The sequence below is a fragment of the Bos grunniens genome, chromosome 14 (genome assembly GCF_055505025.1).
Source record: "Bos grunniens cultivar Pamir isolate PY7600 chromosome 14, Bosgru_T2T1.0, whole genome shotgun sequence".
Taxonomy (NCBI): domain Eukaryota; kingdom Metazoa; phylum Chordata; class Mammalia; order Artiodactyla; family Bovidae; genus Bos; species Bos grunniens.
Window position 1 is genome coordinate 81,416,789 of NC_141178.1, and position 8,895 is coordinate 81,425,683.

General features: G+C 61.4%; 1 long non-coding RNA gene and 1 pseudogene across 1 annotated transcript; both read left to right on the forward strand.

Annotated features, from left to right (window-relative positions):
- Window positions 1-1,810: 1,810 nt before the first annotated feature.
- Window positions 1,811-2,383, forward strand: LOC147359753 (uncharacterized). The gene is made up of 2 exons (XR_015141184.1): window positions 1,811-2,048; window positions 2,240-2,383. It is a non-coding gene; the product is annotated as an uncharacterized LOC147359753 (long non-coding RNA).
- A 2,875-nt stretch (window positions 2,384-5,258) lies between these two features.
- LOC147359754 (uncharacterized protein C8orf90 pseudogene) lies at window positions 5,259-6,946 on the forward strand (annotated as a pseudogene).
- Window positions 6,947-8,895: the final 1,949 nt, after the last annotated feature.

Consider the following 8,895-nt stretch of genomic DNA (forward strand, 5'->3'; position numbering starts at 1 on the left):
TGGTGATTGTTGAAGCAGCGCTAGGAAGCAATACAACTTGCTTCAGGGGGAGACCGGACTGCACACACTGGGTCTGTCCTAAACGTGGAGGCAGGCCGGCCAGCAGCTGTCCCTTCCAATGCTGAGCACCCGGCCGCCCAGCTGCGACTACATTCCCCAGCCTCCCTTGCAGCCAAGAGCAACCAGGTGACTTGATTCTCGCCCTGGCACTTGAGAAGTGAAGTGTACAGTTTCTGTGCTTAGTTGCTTAGTCGTATCCGACTGTTTGCGACCCCACGGTCACCAGGTTCTGGCTGCAGCCTGCCAGGTTCCTCTGTTTTTGGGCTTCTCCAGGCAAGAATAGTGGAGTGGGTTGCCATGCCCTCTTCCATGGGATCTTCCCGACCCAGGTATGGAACCCAGGTCTCCTGCACTGCAGGCAGATTCTTTACCATCCGAGCTACCAGGGAAGCCCGAGGCTACTGGAGTGGGAGTGGGTAGCCTATCCCTTCTCCGGGGGATCTTCCTGACCCAGGAATCGAACTGGGGTCTCCCGCGTTGAAGGGGGAATCTTTACCAGCTGAGCTACCAGGGAAACTGCTGGCCGGAGAGGGTCCTCCACCCTCCTCTTCCTGGTTGAGAAGGAGCTGGAACGACAGTGGATGAGACCACGCCTCAAGGGGCGGAGCCACAGCTGGAAGGAGCCTGGCCTGCCCTGGAGCCTGGGACGGGCTGGATGGCGGCAGGTGGGCCTGGACCGTTGGCCGGCACCACCTTACTGAAGTTGCTCTCTGTTACCATGGTTTGGTGGTTACCCTACGACGCAGGGCTTGAGTGGCTACTGACAGGCCTGTCTTGTCCACAGTGTTCAGTGACCATTTGCAGAAGGTCAGTGTCTGGTTTTTCTCCTGCGTTGTCCCCACCATGCGGATAGCAAGCGGCCGCCCAGGGTCACCGGGCTGGGCTGAGCTGGTACGACGTCTGCCCTGAGAGCTGGCATCTGGTGGCCCGTGTGGAAGGTCCCACAGGACCCTGGGAAACAGGCGGGGAGCACGGGGCCCGCGGGCCCAGGTGCAGGTGGGCGGCCGCCGTGCCCGGAGCCTGCGGGGTCCTCTTTCTCCGTGAGAGCGCCTTCCTGGCCAGGGGCTCCAGACACACTGGTGGGTGGGAGGCAGGGAGTGCCAGGCAGGGCTCTGTGTGTGTGCTCAGCTGTGCCAGACTCTTTGTGACCTCATGGACTGTAGCCCGCCAGGCTCCCCTGTCCATGGGATTTCCCAGACAAGAACACTGGCGCAGGTTGCCAGTTCCTACTCCAGGGGATCTTCCCCACCCAGGGATCCAGCCCGCGTCTCTTGTGGCCCCTGCATTGGCAGGAGGACTCTTTACCACTCTTTACCTCTTTACCACTAGCGCCACCTGGGCTCTGGGTCGCCGCTTCTCAGGGCTGCCACCGGCACTCGGGACCCGGGTCTCCCTGATGGAGGAACTGGTGCCCAGGTGCCTGTGCCCAGAGCACCTGGCCGTTGTGCGTCAGGAGCTGGGCTGGGGGCTCACACGGGATAAATAGGAGGGAGCCGTGCGCTCCTCTCTCGCCAGCTTGAGGAACACAGGGCGATTCTCTGTGTCCTGTGCTGCCCCTGTCGTTTTGTTAGTGGAACTAAAACACGCTCCCCAGGGCTTCCAGAGGAGAGCTGGAGGCTGTCCAGCCCCTTGCCGGGCTCCAAGGTTCAGAGCCAGCAGGGAGGGATTAGCCCAGGCAGGTCACTGGGGTGAGGATGGAGGTCTCCGAGCGCCAGGGTAGGGTCCCCACGGCTCCTGAGAAGGGCCAGGTGAGCCGTGGCGGGTCAGGGGAGAGGCCCCTGTGCCTGCTGACCCTTCCCCCCCAGCCCCAGGGCACTTCCGGGTGGGGTCACTTTAAATGCAAGGTTCTCTCCTCCCCAGAAGGCCCTTCCCCCAGTCTCCTGGGCAGCCAGGTAAACAAGCCTGACCCCTGGCTGCTGACATGGCTTCCCCCTGTTCCGGGGACCCCAGCCCGGCAGGTCTGCCCCCGTGTCCTGTAGCCACTCCAGGTGAGACATGTGGAGGGGGTCGGGATGGAGGAGAAGTGGGTGCTCGTGGCAGCTGGGCTCTGAGAATGTGGGAGAGAAGGCAGCGCCCCCACCTCTTCCTGGGGGGTTTCCCCAGGGTCACACAGCAGGGCAGGGCAGGGTGGGGGCGAGCACCCCATCTCCTGACAGTTCTCCTTTCTCTTGTCCTGCAGCCCCTGGACCCTGAGCTGGGACGTGGGCCAGGGTCCTCCTCACTCCTCCAAGCCCTTCCAGTTCATTCTCCGGCCCCCTCTCCCACCTCCCTAAAAGCCCAGGGCGAGTCCCAGGTCCTCAGAAGTACAAACTCTTGGACTTCCCTGGTGGACCAGTGGCTAAGAGTCTGCGCTCCCAATGCAGGGGGTGTGCGTTCTATCCCTGGTCAGGGAACTAGACCCCACATGCCACGTGGTCAGCAATAACTGAAGGAGGTACACACTCACTGCCCACGCGGGGAGGGCTTTTAGCCTCCCGGGGATTTTGGGGCCGGGACGCTGACCCTCTCTCGAAATCTGCTGCCATCGCATGGGCGATCTCTCCCTTCTCCTGGCCCCTCAGCCCCCCAGAGGCCTCTCTGAGAAACGTGGCCCCCAGCCACCCATGCGGTGGTCGTGCCTTGCCAGCATCCAAACTGCATTCTGGCGCTGACCCTGATCTGGGGGCCAGGACTCCAGCACTCTGTGGGCAGAACCGTAGTCCGCTGTTTGCAGCCGGTTCCTCCTCCTCCCCGCCCTGTCCCCCCAACCCCGACGCCCCCGTCCAGCTCTTGATCATCACACCCGCACCACACCCTCCTGCCCTGGGCCTGCTCTCGTTTGATGGCACCCCCCGCCCCAGCTCTCTGCCTACTCCTTGCGGGCACCTGCACAGCTGGGGATCAACTCAACCAGGCTGATGCTCCCATTACATTCCTGGTTGGTGAGCTGCAGGGGGTGCTCTGTGCCAGGGTCCCACGGCATCCCTCCTCCCGTCCAGCCCCTCCTCTCTCCCAGCAATCGCCTCGCACCCCCGCTCCCAGCGCCCACCCTCCTCTCCCTCTGCACACTCAGCTGCTGGCCTTGCTCCCACTCTCACGGACAAAGAGGACCCCCACAGGCTCTGGGCACGGCAGCCGCCCACCTGCACCTGGGCCCGCGGGCCCCGTGCTCCCCCGCCTGCCCCCTGCATGAACAACCCCCTCCCCAGCCGAGGCCCAGCCTGGCCTCCTGCCCACGGCCATCACTCCAGCACCTCTCCAGCCTCCTCTCCTGCATTCTGACATTTTCTCTTTACGAGATCTTTCTCACCAACATAAAAGCACACAGCTATACATCCTGTCTCCTGACCCCACTTCCCTTGTAGCTACCGCCCTATTTCTCTGCTCCCCATTTTTAGCAAAAATCCTGGAAAAGGTTATTTATACATGCTGCCTCCCCGTCTTTCCCTCCCGTTTGCTCTGGAATGCAGTGGACCCAGCCCCTCCTTCCTGGACTTGGCCACAGCAGCTCTGGTCAGGGTCGGGGGTGACCTCCACACTGCTGAACCCGAGGTCAGTTCTCAGGTGCCCTTTGACGTGACCCATCGGCAGCTCAGGGGCTTCCCAAGTGGTGCTAGTGGTAAAGAACCCACCTGCCAATGCAGGAGACATAGGAGACGCGGGTTTGATCGCTGGATTGTGAAGATCCCCTGGAGGAGGGCATGGCAACGCACTCCAATATTCTAGCCTGGAGAATCCCATGGACAGAGGAACCTGGTGGGTATAGTCCATGGGGTGGCACAGAGTCAGACACGACTGAGAGGCTTACATGCAGTGTATTCGAAGGGGCAGCTCAGGGCTCAGGACCCCCTCCCCACTGACTCCCAGAGCCCCAGGCTCCCCTTCTCCTCTCACATCACTGCCGCTCCACCTCCTCTCCCTGACCTGGGGAAGCTGGGGGCCCAGGCCGGCTTCTCAGGCTTCTCCCTCTCTATTCTCACAGTCACGTCTAGTTCTGCGGCAGTGAGAGCATGGGTCCTAACTACTGGACCACCAGACTTTAAATGCCATCATTGCTCAGGAGTCTGTCTGTCTGTCTTCAGCCTGGAGCCCCCCTACCTCAAGCCCAGACTCTAGCTAACTCTGCTCTCCACCTCTTCCCCAGTCTGTCTGAAGGCATCGCGGGTCCAGAATTAGACTCTTGAGCCTAGCCCCAGGTTGCTCCTCTCAGTACATGGGGCTTCCTTTCGTCCAGTGGTTCAGGCCAGAAACCGTGTGTCTTCCCTTTGCTCCCCTCCGTTTCCCCCACCAGCCCCTCCATCGGCAGAGCCTATAGGCTCCATCTTCGAGACACATGTAGAACCAGCACTTCTCTCTGCTGAGCCCCAGCCCCTCTGCCCTGGATCGCTGCCCTGGCTGCCTTGTGGTCTGCGTGGCAGCCCTCACCCCTCACCTGTCTGCTCCGCAAACACCAGACCCAGCTGGCTAAATGCCAGTCAGGGGTGTTCAGTCCTCTCCTGCCCCACCCCCAGCCCGGGGCCCTTCCCTCTTCTCCACACTTTCCTCACCCCTGGCCCATAGCAACACCCCAAAGCCTCTCCACAGCCCACCCGCCTGTTGGTACTAAGTGTGAGGCCGGGCCAGTGGTGTGGACATCAGTGTGGTGCTGTGCCTCCGGCCACTCACCCTGGAGGCCTTCAGGGAGGAGGCGTCCTGGTGGACAGGACAGGCTGCCCGGGGTGGGGGCACCTCCATGCTGCCCATCGAACCTGAGGACCCTGCAGGGCTGCCTCAGAGCTGTCCAAGGTGCTGAGTGCACTGGGCCCTGAGCCAGCCCCTCTGGCCTCACACCCTGCTCAGAGCTGGTCCACCGCCTCTCCTACCTGGGTCTGTGGCTCTGGAAGCAACTGCTATGGTGCTGAGCTAGGAAGGCACTTCCCACTGACAAAGAGGTTCACAAAAGTTCATAACCTCATCCACAAGGATGGCAGAACAGGCTTGACTGTTTCCATTTTTCAGATGGGGAAACTGAGGCTCAGGGAATCCAGAACCCAGACCAGGCTCTCCCAGGTGAAGGAAGGACCTCTTACCCAGGTCTGCTGGCTCCTGTCCCTGGCCTGGGAGAAGCCGAGTGTGTGTTGTACACAGCTGTAGCGGAGCCTCTCACACAGCAGATGCCCCAGGGAACTTACAAGGGGAGGGGAGTCATTGTCCAGGGGCTCCTAGCAGGAGGGTGTGGCATGGTGGAACGCTCCTGCGGCCATCAGTTCAGGGCGGGTCTCTCTGGGTCTGCATTCTCACCAGGAAAACAGTCTGAGTGCTGTCGCCCCTCACAGGGGTGCGGGGTGAGGACCTGAGAACTCACGGTCAGAGCCTTGTATGGGTTCATCCATCGCCTCCTCTCAGGCCCTCCCCCTGAGTCCTGCCTTGTCTCCAAGGAGCTGCCCAGTTGGTCCTGTGTCCCAGAGGCTTATCTATACCCAGGGAGGGCCCATGGTTGCATTGTTGAGTTCAGGACCCCCAGAGCTAAGCACTTTGCTGAAGGAAGCAAGGAGGCAGGGGGGGAAGGGTCTCTCCTAGCAGCTCACAAAAGGTGTGGGCTTGGAGTGGTGGCTTGGGATGCTGGCTGGGGCCATGGATGGATGGGCCTCAGGTGCAGAGGCCCCCAACCAGGGGCACAGTGCTGCGTCCATACACACGTGATATCTGAGAGCAGACTCTTGGATTTCACCAGACCCCTGCCTCCTGCGAATCCATGTGTGAGCCAGTGATCAGACACGTCCCCATTTCTCCTGGAATGTGCTCCTGGAGTGAGGAGGGAGGGGGGTGTCCCACAGACACAGCACCAGCCCAGCTTCCAACGGGATCCTTCTCCCTGGTGAAGACGGTCAAGCCGGTCGGCCCCTGATCCCTGTGCCCAGGCAGGGCTCCCCCCTCCCTCCATCTGTTGACACAGGCTGGCTCTGGCCCCTCCATGCTCGGCCTGCTGAGTCCTCCTTTGAATTCACCCTCACCTGGCTCTGTCTCCCCTCCCCTTTCCCCGAGGTCTATCCTCTGCCCAGGCCCAGGATCGACTTTCCACTAAGAGTCGTCAGGTCACCCCTGCTCTCTGGGGATGACCCCAGGTCCACAGCAGGCTCTGCGTGGTCCCTGCCAGGCTAGCCAGACTCTTCCCCTTCTGGAACTTTCCGCCCAAATAGTATGTAGTGGCTATATTCTAACACACCTCTCCGGGCCTTTCTGCCTCTCACAGCTCCTTAGCGCTGTCCCTGGAAATTAGTCTCCCTCTCCGGTACCCCTCCCCTCTCTGTCTCCACGTGGCCCGCCTTGGCTTCTCTGGCTCATTGCGGGTGGCTGCGGGAGTCGCTTATCCCTGGCCGCTCCGCGATCCCTGCCTGCAGGCCCCGCTGCGCCCCAGGAGCCTCCGTTCCCGGACATCTACGGCGGGGACGCGCAGCTGTGGGAGGCGCACTTCCGCGGCATCGGGCGCGCCTACCGCGCGCTGGGCAAGGAGGACGACTTCGCCATCCGCGTGCTCACCGAGGACTTCACGCTGCCCTTCCCGTTCGCCTGGCCGCCAGGGCCCGACCCGGCCCGCGGGCCGCTCTTCTACGACCCGCACGACCGCACGGGCTTCGACTTCCTGCTGCGGGGCCCAGGCGCGCCGCCCCTCCGTGCTGCTGCGGCCCCTGCACAGCACGGCGCAGGCGGCGCTGCGCAAGCGGCGCCTGGAGCAGCTGGCGCTGAGCTACGCGCACGCGGGCGCTGGCCCCCGGCCCGGCCTGGTGCTGCTGGCGCCCGTGCCCGCCGCCGCGGGCAGCGCCTTCCCGGGGCCCGAGGCCGCCTCCCCCGGCGGGGGCGCCCCCCGGCTGGGCTAGCGCGGCCCCGAGATTGTCAATAAAGTGTGCAGAGCCTCTGCTTCTCCCGCCCCGAGGCTCTTTGCCAGATACACCTGGGCGGGCATCTGGTGCCAGGCAGATCCCCGGGTGCCGGGTCCGCGGTGGTGTGGGATGTCCACTTTGTCCCAAGTGGATAATGAATCAAGGCGGGAAGTCGGAGTGGCAGCCGGGATGGGCTGGCCAGGCCGGGAGCGGCTGTGGCAGGGAGAGGACCTGGGATAGTGGGGGATGGATGGCCCTTTGGGACCCCGTCACAGCCTCTTGGTGGGCATTAGCACCCCCATGCTGCAGGTGAGGACCCTGGGTCCCAGCGCTCCCGGGAGCAGCTGCGACTTGGTTCCCATGTGACTGCAAGTTCAGCAGGGGTCCCGTCTTCTGGAACAGAGGGGCATCAGGGTCGGCGGTGGGGCATGGTTGGAGAGATGGGAGGAAAGGGACACAGGAGTTGGAGGGCAGGGTGGGGGAGGGGCGGGGAGGATGTGATGGGGAAACAGGTGCCAGGACACAAACATCACACTGGGAGCCCAGTTCCCAGGCCGCTGCTTTCCTAGCGGCCCTCTGTGCTGGCTCTGCAGAGAAGAGGGTCCTCCTGCCCCCCACTCCCACCCCACCCCTCTTATGGGGCTGAGAGATCAGCTGAGGCCGTTGCTGGCCTGGCCTCCGTCCTGGGTGTCTCCCTCTGTAGTTGAGAAGCTCTGGCAGAGGCCAGTCTATCGTGGGCTCCTGGTGCTGGGCAGAGCCGCTGGACGCAGGACCTGGGTGACCTTCTCCTGCCACCTGCCGGCCAAGGCCCAGCCTTCCTCTTGTTGGGGGCTTGGATCCCAGGTGTGCAGGAGGCAGGGGGCTGGAGGCAGGGGGCTGGAGGGCACCTTCTTACTCAAGTACAGATGGAATCGGAGCTTTTTTTTTTTTCTCCCTTTCTTCTAATCCAGGAGTTATTTATAGCTTCCTGGTGGTGGGCAGAGATGGTTTTTCCAAAGTCTTGCTTGGTGTGCAGGAAAACCAGGGACAAGAAATGCTCAGCTCTGGAGGACAGGGGCTCAGGCTCTGCAAGAGGGGTCTTCAGCTTCTCCCTTCAAGACCCCTGACCCTGTTCCAGATCCCTTTCTCCTTGTGGGCCCTCTCTCCAATTTTATAGAGACGTATGGCTCATGGGAAAAGACTCTGATGCTGGGAGGGATTGGGGGCAGGAGGAGAAGGGGACGACAGAGGATGAGATGGCTGGATGGCATCACCGAGTCGATGGACATGGGTTTGGGTGGACTCCGGGAGTTGGTGATGGACAGGAAAGCCTGGTGTGCTGCGATTCATGGGGTCACAAAGAGTCGGACACGACTGAGCGACTGAACTGAACTGAACTGATGGTGGTTACACCGCAATCCTCATGTGTGTGAATCCTGATGGGGTAACAGAAATGACGTTAGGGACTCTATCAGTGTCCCTGTGTTGAATACTAATTGTTCGGGTTCCCCCAGAAGCAGGCCCTAAACGTGGATTTGGGTGCAGGTGACTGATGCGGGAGGTGACCCTTGGACACATAGGTAGGGGAGTGAGGAGGTGAGACAGAGAAGGGAAGGAAGCCAGTGGGGGGCATGCTGTGCGGCTAGGTAGGCCTGCAGGCAGATGGAAACCCCCTGGGAGACTGTGTGGGGACCGCCGCACCGCCATCCTGCCTCCGGGACAGGGAAGCCAGTGTTTAAGCTCTGCCTCCCTTGTGGTGCGGGGACCGAGCCTGCACTTCACCCAGAAACAGCATACACGGGGAGGAACTGTTTAGAAACTTTTAAAAGGTGCCAGAGTAGCTTTATAAGTGTAAAGTGTGATAAGAATTTGGAGTTTATATTTAGTATACTCCTTAAATAGAAAATTTTCTAGAAATGTATTTTTAATGTAGTTTATGGAAGTATTGGGGCTTCCCAGGTGGCACTAGTGGTAAATAATCTGCCTACCAATGCAGGAGACATAAGAGATGCGGGTT